The 15,296-nt window shown below is 38.6% G+C and overlaps 1 protein-coding gene across 1 annotated transcript in view; it reads right to left on the bottom strand.

Annotated features, from left to right (window-relative positions):
* CHMP3 (charged multivesicular body protein 3) overlaps positions 1 to 15,296 on the bottom strand; it is a 123,486-nt gene that overhangs the window by 80,876 nt on the left and 27,314 nt on the right. The gene's annotated exons all lie outside the window — the stretch shown is intronic.

Here is a 15,296-nt window from a genome sequence, read left to right as displayed (position 1 = left end):
GGGAGGGTTGAATAGGTGGAGCACAGAGGATTTTTAGGGTAGTAAAACGACTCTGTATGATACTACAATGATGAATACATGCCATTATATATTTGTCCAAATTCACAGAATGTATAACACCAAGAGTGAACCCTAACGTAAACTCTGGACTTTGGGTGAGTATAACATGTCAATATAGGTTCATCAATTGTAACAAACGTACCACTCTGTGGGGGATGTTGATACCGGGGAGGCTACACATGTGTGGTGGCATGGCGTATAAGGGAAACCTCTGTACCTTCTCTCTTTTGCTGTGAACCTAAGAGCTCTAAAAAAAGTTCTAATTTAAAAAAACTTTGAAATCTAGTATAATGGAAGAATGGATTAGAGCTGGGGGAGGCAATCAGCAGTCTGCCTTGGATGCCTGTGGGTCATCCAAGTGAGATGTCCAGCAGATAGTCTATTTGCAGATCTGGTATTGAATAGAGTGTTTTGGACTAGAGATGTAGATTCAGTACGTGGGAGTCAAAGACATGAGTATTGATGAAATCACCCAAATTGATTAAAAACTGGAACAGAACTCTAGGAAAACAGTAATTCTGAAGAAGCAAGGGAGGAAGAAAATTTCAGGAAGGAAATTATGAAGGAAAGATCAGAGAAGTAGGTGAAAATCAGGTAGAGTAGTACCGCAGAAGTTCAAGGGAAAGGAACTGCAAGGAGAAAGTGCTCAATAGAGTCACCATAGGCAGAGAGCTAAGGTAATATAAGTAAGAAAATGCATTCACTGGATTTAACTATTAATTCAATTAGATATAATCCAGTTAATATAGGAAGAATAAATAAATGACTGTTAAATTAAGTATTAAAGTCCTAACAGTTAAATAATGGAAACAAAAGGGCAGATTAGGGCAATGGAAGAGGGTGATTTTTAGTGAGGATATAGCTGAAACAAGGTTGGCATGAGTTGATAACTGTTGAAGTTGAGTAGATGGGAATTAATCATATTAATCTCTCTAGTTTTGTATATAATTGAAATTTCCCAAGAAAAAAAAAGATTTAAAAAACCCTCTTCCTCCTAAAAAAGGAAAGCCACAGATTGGGAGAAAACATTTGCAATACATATATTTGACAAAGGACTCATATCTAAAATATATAAATAACTCCTATAATTCAATAAGAAAAAGATAGACAGCAACCCAATAGAAAAATGGGCAAAAGATTTTAACAAGCACTTCCCAAAAGGTTTTACAAATTACTAATAAACATGACAATGGTTTTAGCCTCATTAGCCATTGGAGAAATGCAAATTTTTCCATTTGTTTTAACTTTTATTTTAGGTTCGGGAATACATGTGCAGGTTTGTTGTATAAGTAAATTCATGTCGCGGGGGTTTGTTGTACAGATTACTTCATCACTTAGGTACTAACAAGGACACAATAGCTATTTGTTCTGCTTCTCTCCCTCCTCTCAGCCTCCACCTTCAATTGGTCCCTAGTGTCTGCTGTTCCCCTTTTTGTGTCCATGAGTTCTCATCATTTAGCTCCCACTTGTAAGAAAGAACATGTAGGATTTGTTTTCTTGTTCCTGCATTAGTTTGCTAAGGATAATGGCCTCCAGCTCCATCCATGTTTCTGCAGATGACATGATCTCATCTTCTTTTGTTTTTTGTTTTGTTTTGGTTTGGTTTTTTTGAGACAGAGTCTTGGCTCTGTCACCCAGGCTGGAGTGCAATGACGCAATCTCGGCTCACTGCAACATCTGCCTCCCGGGTTCAAGCGATTCTCCTGCCTCAGCCTCCCAAGTAGCTGGGACTAAAAGCACATGCCACCATGCCTGGCTAATTTTTGTATTTTTTAGTAGAGACAGGGTTTCGCTATGTTTGCCAGGCTGGTCTCAAACTTCTGACCTCAGATGATCCTCTTGCCTCGGCCTCCCAAAGTGCTGGAATTACAGACGTGAGCCACTGTGCCGGCCGATCTTGTTCTTTTTTATGGCTGCATAGTATTCCATGGTGTACATGTACCACATTTTTTTTTATCCAATCTGTCACTGATGGTCATTTATGTTGATTCCATGTCTTTGATATTGTGAATAGTGCTTCAATGAACATGTGTCTTTATGGCAGAATGATTTATATTCTTCTGGATATATAACCAGTAATGGGATTGCTGGGTTGAATGGCAGTCCTGTTTTTAACTCTTTGAGAAATCACCATACTGCTTTCCACAATGACTGAAATAATTTATACTCCCACCAACAATGTATAAATGTTCCCTTTTCTCTGCAACCTTGCCAGCATCTGTTATTTTTTGACTTTTTAATAATAACCATTCTAACTGGTGTGAGATGGTTTGGTGGTTTTGATTCACATTTCTCTAATGATCTGTGATATTAAGCTTTTATTCGTATGCTTGTTGGACATACATATGTCTTCTATTGAAAATTGTCTATTCATGTCCTTTGCCCACTTTTTAATGGGGTTTTTTTCTTGTAAATTTGTTTAAGTTTTTTATAGATGCTGAATATTAGACCTTTGTCAGATGCATAGTTTGGAAATGGTTTCTCCTATTCTGTAGGTTGTTTGTTTACTCTGTTGATAGTTTCTTTTGCTATGCGAAAGCTCTTAAGTTTAATTAGATCCCATTTGTCAATTTTTGCTTTTGTTGCAATTGCTTTTGGCATCTTTGTCTTGAAATCTTTGCCTGTTCCTGTGTCCAGAATGGTATTGCCTAGGCTGTCTTTCAGGGTTTTTATAGTTTTGGGTTTTACTTTTAAGTCTTTAATCCATCTTGAGTTGATTTTGGTATATGGTGTAAGGAAAGGGTCCAATTTCAATATTTTGCATATGGCTAGTCAGTTATCCCAGCACCGTTTATTGAATAGGGAGTCTTTTCCTCATTGCTTGTTTTTGTCAGCTTTGTCAAAGATTAGATGGTTGTAGGTGTGTGGTCTTATTTCTGGGCTCTCTATTCTGTTCCATTGGTCTATGTGTCTATTTTTGTAACAGTACCATGCTGTTTTGGTTCCTGTAGCCCTGTAGTATAGTTTGAAGTCAGGTAATGTGATGCCTCCAGCTTTGTTATTTTTGCTTCAGATTGCCTTGGCTATTCGAGCTCTTTTTTGGTTCCATATGAATTTTAAAATAGTTTTTTTCTAGTTCTGTGAAGAATGTCATTGGTAGTTTGATAGGAATAGCATTGAATCTGTATATTGCTTTGGGCAGTATGGCCATTTTAATGATATTTTTCTTCCTATCCATGAGCATAGACTGTTTTTCCATTTGTTTGTGTCAGCTCTGATTTCTTTGAGCAGTGTCTTGTTATTCTTATTGTAGAGATTTTTCACCTTCCTGGTTAGCTGTATTCCTAACTACTTTGTTCTTTTTGTGGCAGTTGTGAATGGGATTGCATTCCTGATTTGGCTCATGGCTTGGCTCTTGTTGGTGTATAGGAATGAGAAATGCAAATTAAAACCACAAAGAGATATACCTCTATACAGTCACCAGAAATGCTAATATGAAAAAATATATGTAACGTCAAATGTTAGTAAGAATATGAAACACTGGAACTCTCTTATACCACTGAAGAAAATGTAAATTGGTACAACCACTTTAGAACACTACTCGTGTTTACCAGAAATGAACATAACACACTCAATAATGCAACACCCTCAAGAGAAATGTGAATATATATGAACCAAAATTATATACAAGAATATTCATAGTAGTAGTCTTTTTTGTTTTATTGTTGTTTTTATTTTTTTATATTTATTTATAGTAGTACTATTTGTAATTGACAAAAACTGAAAATAAGCTAGATTGCTCACCACAATATAATGACTAACTATAAATTGTGGTGTGTTCATACAATTCTACACAGTACTGAAGATGAACAAGCTACTACTACATATGACAGAGATGAACCTCACAATTGTAAATAAAAGAAACTATAGGCAAATGACTATATCCTACATGATTTAAATTGTATAACATTTAAAAAGAGGCAAAACGAATCTATGAATGTAGAAGTTATCATAGAGATTACATTTGGGGAGAAATGTGAAGGTAGAACCTCCCTCTGGTTCCTTCTGAATGTGACAATTGTTCTGTTTCTTTATCTGGGTGATGGGTTACATGAGGGTGTTGACTTTGTGACAAATTAATATTCTTCATATTTGAAACTTGTATACTTTTAAGAAGACATATTTCCCTTCAACGACAGCTTTAACTAAAGGAATAAAATAATGTATTTTCCCTAGATATCTGGAAATGATCAAACAGGAGTTGGTGAGGATGCTGCACATTTGTTCCATCCCTTTCCTGTCCCAGCCCTCTCCTTTTTAGCTAATGAATACATGCTACGAGGCATCAAAAGCTCTTTCCACTTCCTACATGTGGTTTGCCCTATAGGAATATTATTTCAGAAAACACTACTACTCCATTCAGACTGTGGAATAACTTTCAGATAACATGTAGCTTATAGTTAACACCACATGTTCCTTGACTAAAAAATCCAAGCTGCTTGAACAAAATCTAGGATTCTGAAGACATGTTTTTCCAGAATAGGTTAATCAGATACATTCCTGCTTAGGTTAAAGGAATACAACTGAATGAGTTACTGCAGGCTTTTCTCATCCTTAGAAATCTTTGAAATTGTAAAGGGTCTTTAATTTCTGCATAGCCCAATCTAGTGCATAGTATGCAACAAACTCTCTTTTGCTTTGGTAGTGTTACCTCTCATCCTTTTCATGCTTTGGTAGTATTACTTCTCATCCTTCCCATAGCCACAGAAATACAGCAAAGTCTGTGTAAATCTGCCCTTGTTCAGTAACAGCAGAGAGTATGCTTGGCTGAAGCAGAAGAAAGCTGCTCTCTTTTCTCCTGTTCCCTTTTTTGGAGATGTTCAGGGTAGTAAAATGAGTTTAGCGCTGAACTCATGAGGATGATCTTTAATATCTTACATTCACAGGTTTCTCTCTAAATAAAAATCCTGGTTAACTATGAGCCATTTTGATGAATAATGGAAATATATTTCAGAGCAAGTAGGTTCTATTAGAACTAGCTTTTTAAAAAAGATAAACTCCTGACTCATCCTGCCTCCCAAAAATGATGACTGGGAGGTGTCCAACAAAGTGTCCAGATCCGGGCTTTCAGCACTTGCTCTTGCTGCGTTGCCAGCTCACTGCTCGCTTTTCTGTGGATCCTGGCAGGTGGAATGTTTATAGATTTTTGCAAATGTAGCATGCCTTTTGTCAGATGGTAAGTGTGCCAGTTTGTAACTGGGACATAAAAGAATCTAAATTCATAGAGAAAATTGTACTAAATGACCTTCACATTTGCTTCTGACACTCAGATTCTATTATTTTAAACAGAAAAACTGTAAGAATCACATTCTTTTTTTCCTCACTAAACAAATCTAGGTGCTTTTAAAGCAAAGCAATATATGTCAAGATTGGTCACCAAGTCCACCACATTCAAAACTAATAAATAATTTTAACAAGATGGTTTTAAAATTCCAAGATATTGCCATGTTTGACATTTTGAGAGGTATCTCTTACCTAAGCCTCTGGCAACAAAGCTAGGAGTCAGCTTGAGGAATTCTGTTCCAGAAACCTACTGTTTTAGCCACTGGGCTCAGAAATTAAGTAAAAATAAATGAAGAGCACTTAAACCATAAAAACAAAAGCTACCCTGAAAATATCAAGAAGTTCTAATTTTCCTTTTGCTGTGCCTGAAACCCTACTACTTCATCTTTGTGAAAGGATCTCACAAAACCAAGTTACACATCTGAAAACATGGCCCGAGACTCTGTTTTGTCAATGAATAGCATTCTCAAAGCAACTTCCCCAATGAAAAGAGCTCGCATAATTTTAGAACAGTAGTGACACTAAATACACACTGTACGTGAACATCATTTTTATATTATACAACTGATGGCATGGTTTAAAGCAAAATTGGTGAGACTGTTAGGCCATTAACCTTTTTTTTTTTTTTTCCTCCCATGTTCAAGCAATTCTCCTGCCTTAGCCCCACAAGTATCTGGGACTACAGGCATGCGTGCCACCATGCCTGGCTAATTTTTATAGAGATTGAGTTTCACCATGTTGCCCAGGCTGGAATTGAACTCCTGAGCGCAAGCGATCTGCCCACCCCAGCCTCCATTAACCTTTTATAAGGGAATCTAGGAACAAGATTTCTGTCCTTCTCCCTCCACCCCCCAAAATGAGTTTTCCTAGAAACAGAAACTTTTCACTTTGCCAAAACATTTCCAAGCTAATTGTTTTGAATTTTATAAAATGAATCTTCCTGACTTCTTGTGCAGATGATACTGGTAAAATATTTTTCTTGGTGACACAGAATCATTGTCGGCAAGATAGTGACATTCTTTCAAGACATTATTTGTTACTGCACTACCTGGTCACAAACTACTGTCTTTTGTTTTGTTTCTTCATAACTTCCATCCTTTACATCAAAGGTTGTAACTATGACCTCTTTGGCCTGCGTCTGGCACGCCCCTCCCATACTCCACAGCTTCTATAGGTGTGACTCCTGAAGACTGGGAAGCCAGATCAACAAGCTCATTGAAATCTATGCAAAGTAAAAATAAATTCTCTCTGGCTCCTCATTCATTCAGTAGATGCTTATGAATAAGACAACGTCTGCATGCCTTTGACATCTCTTTAGGTGCTTCTCTATTTTCAAGCTTACTTTTGTTCTTCATTATTAGATAAATAGGCTATAAATTTAGTTAAGTATCCTCTATGTCAACACAAAGAATGTATTTTAAAAGAGACAGTAAATAAGAGTATTCAAAAAGCATTTAACATCTAATGTAAGGAGTCTACTATCCCATTATGCACATAAACGAAGGGAATTTGACAGTAATAAGTGTCAGGGATACCTTGTTTTACTGCACTTCACCTTACTGTGCACCACAGATACTGTGGGCTTTTTCTTTTTTTTTAGGTGGAGTTTTGCTGTTGTCACCCAGGCTGGAGTGCAATGGCATGATTTCTGCTCACTGTAACCTCCACCTACTGGGTTCAAGCAATTCTCCTGCCTCAGCCTCCCGAGTAGCTGGGATTACAGGTGGGTGCCACCATGCCCAGCAATTTATTTTTATTTTTATTTTTAGTAGAGACAGGGATTCACCATGTTGGCCAGACTGGTTTCGAACTCCTGACCTCAGGTGATCCACCCACCTCGGCCTCCCGAAGTGCTGGGATTACAGGCGTGAGCCACTGCGCCCGGCTAGATACTGTGTTTTTTACAAACGGAAGGTTTGTTGTAATCCTGTGTCAAGCAATTCTATCAGTGTTATTTTTCCAACAGCATGTGCTCACTTTGTGTCTCCGTGTCACATTTTGGTAATTCTAGCAATATATCAAACTATTTCACTATGATTATATCTGTTACAGTGATCTGTAATCCGTGATCGTTGATGTTACTATCGTAACTGTTTTGGGGCATCATGAACTGAACCCATATAATACAGGGAACTTAATTGATAAATGCTGTATGTATTCTGACTGCTCCACTGGCCAGACATCTCCAATTAGGCCAATTAATAACCCTACAATGGCCTCTAAGTGTTCAAGTGAAAGAGTTGCAAGTCTCACATTAAATCAAAAGCTAGAAATGATTAAGCTTAGTGAGGAAGGCATGTTGAAAACTGAGATAGGCTGAATGCTAGGTCTCTTGTGCCAAACAGCCAACTCGTGAATGCAAAGGAAAGGTTCTTGAAGGAAATTTAAAGTGCTACTCCAGTGAATATATGAATGATAAGAAAATGAAACAGCCTTATTGCTGACATGAAGAAAGTTGTAGTGGTCTGGATAGAAGATCAAACTAGCTACAAAATTCCCTTAAGCCAAAGCCTAATCGAGAGCAAGGCCCCAACTCTCTTCAATTCTGAAGGCTGAGAGAAGTGAGGAAGCCGCAGAGGGAAAGTTGGAAGCTAGCAGAGGTTGGTTGATTCATGAGGTTTAAGGAAAGAGACCGTCTCCGTAACGTAAAAGTGTAAGGTGAAGCTGTAAGTGCTGATGTAGAAGCTGCAGCAAATTATCCTGAAGATCTAGCTAAGATCACTGAGGAAGGTGAGTACACTAAACAATAGATTTTCAGTGTAGGCAAAACAGCCTTCTATTGGAAGAAGATGCTATCTAGGACTTTCACAGCTAGAGAGAAGTCAACACCTGGTTTCAAAGCTTCACAGAGCAGGTTGACTCTCTTGTTAGGGGTTAATATAGCTGGTGACTTTAAGTTGAAGCCATTAACCATCCCCCAAGTTCTAGGACCCTTAAAATTTATGCTAAATCCACTCTGCCTGTGCGCTATAAATGGAACAACAGAACCTGGACAACAGCACATCTGTTTACAGCATGGTTCACTGAATATTTTAAGCTCACTGATAAGACTTACTGCTCAGAAAAAAAGATTCAGTTCTAAATATTACTTCTCTTTGACAATGTGCCTGGTCTCCCAAGAGCTCTGATGGAACTCTACAAGGAGAATGTTTTCATGCCTGCTAATGTGTGACAACATCCATTCTTCAGCCCATGGGCCAAGGAGTAATTTTTATTTTTAGTCTTATTATTTAAGAAATATAGTTCTTAAGGCTATAGCTGCCATAGATAGTGGTTTCTGTGATGGATCTGGGCAGAGTAAACTGAAAACCTTCTGGAAAGGATTCACTGTTATAGATGTCATTAAGAACATTCATGATTCATGGGATGAGGTCAAAATATCAACATTAACAGGAGTTTGAAAGAAGTTGATTCCAATCCCATGGATAACTTTGGGAAAGTAACTGCAGATGTGCTGGAAATGCCAAAAGAACACGAAGTGGAGCCTAAAGATGTGACTGAATTGCTGCAATCTCATGTTAAAACTTGAGTGGATGAGGAGTCACTTCTTATGGATGAGCAAAGTGACCTTTTTTTTTTTAGATAAAATGTAGTCCTGGTGAAAATGCTGTGCACATTGTTAAAATTACAAGAAAGGACTTAGAATAGTACATAAACTTAGTTGATGAAGCAGCAGCAGGATTTGAGAGGACTGACTTCGATTTTGAAAAAGGTCTTTGGGTAAAATGCTGTCAGACAGCATCGCATGTTAGAGAGAAATCTTTTGTGAAAGAAAGAGTCAATTGATACGGTCAACTTCATTGTCACAGCCACCCCAACTTTCAGCAACGACCACCCTGCTCAGTCATCAGCCATCAACATTGAGACAAGACCCTCCACCAGCACATGATTATGACTTGCTGAAGGCTCAGGTGATCATTAACATTTTTTAGCAATAAAATATTTTTAAATTAAGGTATGTACATTTTAAAAGACATAATGCTGGTCGGGAGTGGTGGCTCATGCCTGTAATTCCAGCACTTTGGGAGGCTGAGGCGGGTGGATTGCCTGAGGTCAGGAGTTCGAGAACAGCCTGGCCAACCTGGAGAAACCCTGTCTCTACCAAAAGTACAAAAATTAGTCGGGCACAGTGGTGGGCACCTGTGATTCCAGCTACTCGGGAGGCTGAGGCAGGAGACTCACTTTAACCCGGGAGGCAGAGGTTGCAGTGAGCCGAGATCGTGCCACTGCACTCCAGTCTTGGCAACAGAGCGAGACTCCATCTAAAAAAAAAAAAAATTAAAGGCAGAGCATACACACTTCTGCTCTCATCACTCCTGACTTAAACTTTCCTGGGACCCTGAAGATATGCAAATTTGAAAGCTGCATCCTAGTCACATCTGTAACTATCTGCATTGTCCTGAGTTCTTGATCATCTAGTAAGTGGGAATTCTTCTACTCGACCTGTTGCACAGGGATTTTATGAAGTGAAATAATCTAGTATATATAAAACAATAAAATATTTTGATGAGATTTTACATCATTACAAAAAATGTAATGATTTTACATCATTACATTTATTAAAAAATTAAATGAAAAGATTGCCTAAATTGATCATGTCAATAAATTTGACAACAAAGAACAAGAATAACTAAAACATAGATGATTAAAAAATATTTTAACAATTACATTTCAATTTATTCTTCTTTGAATTTTTAATCAGATCCAATAGCAAAAAGGACCTAACATCTCATCTTTCTCTACCTCACGTCCCTTTGGTAGAATTTTAAGGAATAATAAAATGGCCAAGGAGAAAAACGTGGGAGAGTAAGGAGAAAGATCACATAAATAATCTGCCAGGCTCTCAAACAATGTAAGGAATAGACGAAAAGAAGTACGTAACTATGGGGAAAAATTAAGATTTTTGTCTTGGAACAGGCCATAAATATTAATATTTTTGTCACTTCTAATGGGCACTAAAAATATAATCTGTTTTCTTCAATCTTTTCCACCTATTCTAAATGGATAGTAAAAAGTTTGGCAAAAGCTGGCATGGTGGCTCATGCCTGTAATCCCAGCACTTTGGGAGGCTGAAGTGGGTTGATTACTTGAGGTCAGGAGTTCAAGACCAGCTTGGCCAACATGGTGAAACCCCGACTCTACTAAAAATACAAAAATTAGCCAGGTGCAGTGGTGTGCGCCTGTAATCCCAGCTACTCAGGAGGCTGAGGCAGGAGAATCACTTGAAACCAGGAGGAGGAGGTTGCAGTGAGCCAAGATCGTGCCACTGCAATCCAGCCTGGGCAACAGAGTGAGACTCCATCTCAAAAATAAATAAATAAATAAATAAATAAATAAAAGTTTGGTAAAGGGAAAAAATAAAATAGATTCTTAAAGCTCAAGCCAACAATTATTGACTGAATATCTACTCTGGGTCTAATATGTTAAGGATATAAGAGTAGATTATAGTGTTACTCCTGCCCTCAGCTTATCATCCTTAAAGAAAGAAAAGACTACACAAGGAATTATTAGAGAAGACAGTAGAAAAACTCTTGATCAGAAGAAATTATCTGTCCTACCTACTATTACAGTTAACCATAGAGTTTAGTAACTACATAGCCCACATACTTGAAATCCGTAGCTCATTACATGAGATAGGTTGTTCTAAGAATTCAAACTTTTATTTTAAACACAGCTAAAGTTTACAGTCTGTCAACCTTAAATATTTCCTTCAATGCTCCACCTCCAGGAAAATCTGACAAAAGCATTATTACTTGTTGTGCTTGACAATTAAGTGATGAGTCAAGCTCGCCTGGAGACATGTAACTTTGGCAATTATTTTCCCTCTGATCTCATTGTAGTATTTTTATTGCGTATATAACGTCGAAAATGTATTATGTCTATTTTGTGCCATCACTGTGGATACTTGGACGAATAAAACAGTTCCTACCATAAAGGAGCTCACCAAAGACACAGTTTTAATTCAATGCAGCGAAGTGTGACAGGCATGTACATGGTATCACTGGGATATGGAGGAAAGGCACACGTAGGATGATGGTAAATTTGATCACTTGGGTGACATTCACCTGAGTGTCCGTTGTATATTTTTGTCTCTTTATAAGCCTGGTGAGGAAGGAGAAGATGGGTAGGAAGGGACAGAATTTCTGGAGAACGTGGGATTTTGCCAGGCAAAGCAGAGAGGAAGGGGTGAGAATATCAGGTAGAGGGAATAGCAAAGCACCAAGCTGGGAAAAATCAGAGCATGAGCCTGGGCCACAAGCAGCATAGAGTGTCACGATGAGTGTAAGACGTAGGCCAGGAGCAGATTACGAACCTTGAAAGCCAGTGTTAGAGATTGGTTTATCTTCCAAGTTAGTAGTCTCCAACGTATGGTGTGCCTTGGAATACCGGGGAAATTTTAATTCTCTTAAAAAATTTCTATGCTTTTGTGTATATTTCATATGCATGCACGTGTGTATATATGTATATAAATATACACACATACATATATATACACACGTGTATATATATAATTTTTCATTCATTGAAATCAGGACCTTAATTAAGAGGATGACTGGGGGTGGGATAAATGAATAAAAAAGCTCTTTTAGGGTTATTAAGTACTTAAAAACATGAGGAGGAGCTGTCCAGCAGATAGCTATAAATGAAAGTGAAGATCTAGGAGGGGCCTTTGCTTAGATATGTAGATTTAGGAGACATCCAATGAAGAGAGAAAAAAAATCAATGAACCAATGGCAGAATCTTGGGAAACACTAACATTTACAATAATATGGGCACTTAAACTTTTTTTAAAATTTGTTTTTATGCTCATATTTGAGAACTGTGAATGATTACTTTTTTCAAAAGTAAAATTAGAGCACAAGAAGCAGTGCTTGCACTTTTATTTAAAAACTCCCAAATATTAATACAAAGTAACTGCTAGGCCTTATTATTCCTTAGCATATGAAAGTGAGACACAATGCATCATGAAGGGGAAAAAATGTCAGCAGCAAGTCAGAATGAAAATAATTTCTTGCCATTTTGGGGGGCATCCAATTAAGGATTTTAAAAGTCTACCATGAAACGGGCACTTTGAAGAAATGGCTGATTACAGGGCTGGCTCAGGGAAAATACAAAGTGAACTTAGGATACCTTGTGTCAAAAAGCAAGGAAGTGCTTCAGATTAAAGGGACTGTCAATAGGACATAAGAGCCAGCTTAGAGAGGCTCCCTCTAGCCAAATCTGAAATTTGAAAATCAAGAAGAATAATAAATTCTAACACATAGGGTATTTAAAAAAATCTGTGAATCAAAAGTATGACAGAAAAATGGAAAGTTCTTGTTCACAAAAAAGTCAGTCAATAAATGTAGAATGAATGATGGTATTAGAAAACCCCCATCTTAGCCAGGCACGGTGGCTCACGCCTGTAATCCCAGCAATTTAAGAAGCTAAGGCGGGTGGATCACTTGAGCCCAGGAATTTGAGACCAGCCTGGCAACATGGCGAAACCCTGTCTCTAACAAAAAAATACAAAAATTAGCTGGATGTGGTGCCACACACCTGTGGTCCCAGCTACCCAGGAAGTTGAGGCTGCAGTGAGCTGTGATCATGCCACTGCAACTGCAGCCTGTGTGACCGAGCAAGACCCTGTCTTGAAATAAATAAACGAAATTCCCATGTTGCAACTCCTATTTAATAACTGATTGATGCAAAGAATCAACAGATGTTAAAGCCATTGGGTTAGATTGTTGAGGAATAGGATATTTGCATAGTCTCAACAGGTTCCTTCTTAAAGTGAAAAAGTATCTTAGAATGGAAAGAAAAGGCAAATATCACTTTAACCAAATGTCACCAACAATAGGACACACTGACATGTGCCTTCTGATGCCATGCAAATGTAAAGTACATACCTTCCAGACAATATCCTTTAAATCTAATCATGAAAGAAACAGACAAATCTAGAATGTGGAGCATTCTATAAGTCAACCATCCTGTAGTCTCCAAAAATGTTAGTACCAGAAAAAGGCAACTAGCAAGGCATTATGGCTTGTGCCTGTAACCCCAGCTACTCAGGAGGATTGCTTGAGCCTAGGAGTTCAAGACCAGCCTAGGCAACAAAGCAAGACTCCAACTCTTAAAAACAACAACAAAACAAACAAAAAACAAAACAAAACTTAGCATTGTGGCTCGAGCCTGTAGTTCCAGCTACTTGGGAGGCTGAGGCAGGAGGATCGCTTGAGGGCAGGAGGATCACTTGAGCCAAGGAGTTTGAGGCTGCAGTGAGCTATGATGATGCCACTGCACTCTAGCATGGGCAACAGAGCAAGACCTTGTCTCTAAAAAATAAAATAAATAAAATAAAATAAAATATAAAATAAAATAAACTAAATAAAATAAAAATAAATAAAACACATTGGCCAGGCGTGGTGGCACATGCCTGTAATCCCATCACTTTGGGAGGCCGAGGTGGGCAGATCACCTGAGGCTGGGAGTTCCAGACAAGCCTGGCCTACATGGTGAAACCCCATCTCTACTAAAAATACAAAAATTAGCCAGGCATGGTGGTGCATGTCTGTAATCCCAGCTACTCGGGAGGCTGAGGCAGGGGAATCGCCTGAACCAGGGAGGTGGAGGTTGCAGTTAGCTGAGATCATGCCACTGCACTCCAGCCTGGGCGACAGAGAGAGGCTCCATCTCAAAAAAAGAAAAAAATGATAAAATAAAAGTAAAACAGAACACCAGAGATAAATCAAAGAGTCTACTTTTTTAAAAAGGGGGCAGGGGTCTAGCGCCGCAGCTCATGCCTGTAATCCCAGCACTTTGGGAGCCGAGGCGGGCAGATTACCTGAGGTTGGGAGTTTGAGACCAGCCTGGCCAACATGGAGAAACCCCGTCTCTACTAAAAGTACAAACATTAGCTGAGCGTGGTGGCGGGTGCCTGTTATCTCAGCTACTCAGGAAGCTGAGGCAGGAGAATCGCTTGAACCCGGGAGGTGGAGGCTGCGGTGAGCCGAGATCGCACCATTGCACTCCAGCCTGGGCAACAAGACGGAAACTGTCTTAAAAAAAAAAAAAAGAAAAGAAGAAAGAAAAGGTGGGGCAGCAGGGGGCATTACACTAGAGGAAAGGATGAAAAGGAGGAGACTAAACAATGTATCGACTATGTCTGAGTTCACAATAAAAATAAAACAAAAACATTTAGATATAAAGGATATTTCAGGAGCAATTGGGGAGTATCGATTTTATATACACTAGCTATTATTGAGTCAATGTTTAATTTCTTGGGTGTCATAATGGTATAGTGGTTACACAAAAGAATGTCCTTGTTCTTAGATATGTGGTGATATATTTAGTAGTCATCATGATGACTGAAATTTATTTTCACAAGGATCAGCGGCCGGGCGTGGTGGCTCATGCTTGTAATCCCAGCACTTCAGGAGGCCGAGGCGGGCGGATCACGAGGTCGGGAGATCAGGACCGTCCTGGCTAACACGGTGAAACCCTGTCTCTACTGAAAATACAAAAAATTAGCCGGGCGTGGTGGTGGGCACCTGTAGTCCCAGCTACTCCTGTGAACCCAGGAGGCGGAGCTTGCAGTGAGCTGAGATCGCACCACTGCACTCTAGCCTGGGCGATCGAGTGAGACTCCATCTCAAAAAAAAAAAAAAATAGAAACATACACATAAGAGATAGGAGATAAAACAAATATAACAAAATGTGAACACTTGGTGAATTAGATAAAAAGAAATGGCTGTTCACTGTACTATGTTTATAGCTTTCTGTAGCTTTAAAAAATTTCAAGTCAGAAAAAACATAATTTATGTGTGGCTAATATGCTATAGTTGATTTTATTTAGATGAATGTGCTAAGTACTAATAAATTATTTAGTACTTTTTCAAAAGCCCACCATGAAATTCTTTCCCATCAAAGCTAACCAAGCTGAAAGGTGAACTGTCACGTCTAGCAAGTGCCAG

This window comes from Pongo abelii, chromosome 12 (assembly GCF_028885655.2).
Source record: "Pongo abelii isolate AG06213 chromosome 12, NHGRI_mPonAbe1-v2.0_pri, whole genome shotgun sequence".
Taxonomy (NCBI): Eukaryota; Metazoa; Chordata; class Mammalia; order Primates; family Hominidae; genus Pongo; species Pongo abelii.
Note: the sequence above shows the minus strand (reverse complement) of the source record. Positions and strands in the feature narration are given on the sequence as shown.